The sequence below is a fragment of the Cyphomyrmex costatus genome, unplaced genomic scaffold (assembly GCF_001594065.2).
Source record: "Cyphomyrmex costatus isolate MS0001 unplaced genomic scaffold, Ccosl1.0 scaffold1352, whole genome shotgun sequence".
Lineage (NCBI taxonomy): Eukaryota > Metazoa > Arthropoda > Insecta > Hymenoptera > Formicidae > Cyphomyrmex > Cyphomyrmex costatus.
Genome location: NW_017275339.1, coordinates 35,543 through 36,312, shown reverse-complemented (window position 1 = coordinate 36,312; position 770 = coordinate 35,543).

The following is a 770-nucleotide window of genomic DNA, read 5'->3' as shown; positions in this document are numbered from 1 at the left end:
TTAATTTCAAAGGTTTAAATTTTTTGGGTTTTTTAATTTGCGAGATTTACTTTTCGTGGTACATAACATAGAAAATAACATAATTATATTCATGTTTAGAAAGATTCAAATTTTTGGGGTTAATTTGAAAGGTTTAAATTTGTTGGGTTTTCTAATTTGCGAGGTTACAATTTAACTCGTGATAGTACTGCGAAGTTTTAAATATACGTCATATCGGTGATCAGTCGGTAGTATTTAAAATAATAATTTTATTTAATATGTATTTATGACTACTCGGTTTATCGGTGAACCGGATGAGGGGGGGACGTGCGACTAGCGTCCGCCCTTCAACATCAAAACAATCCCAAGGCTGCTTTCACTAACCGTCTAATATTAACGCATTGATTTTAGAATAACATATTTATTCTTTATTATTCGTTAACGCGATTGCATATTACAAAACAAAATTATTAAATAAATGTAAAACAGTTGCTTTTCGTAGTAATACATTATGCGCGGTGCGGTGTTGTGAGGGGGACAGCGAAAGCTAGACGTAAACGTTTCGAAAATCAACCGAAAGTTGCACTATCCCCCTCACCTCACCGCTCCGCGTGCAGTCCAAATGCCCAATGACGCTCGAATGGCATTGATCTGTGCACGGTGCGGTGTGGTAAGGGGGACAGCGAAAGCTAGAAGTAAATGATTAGAAAATCAACCGAAAGTTGCATTGTCCCCCTCACCGCTCCGCATGCAGTCGAAATGTCTCGTGACAGTCGAATGGTTTAAATATC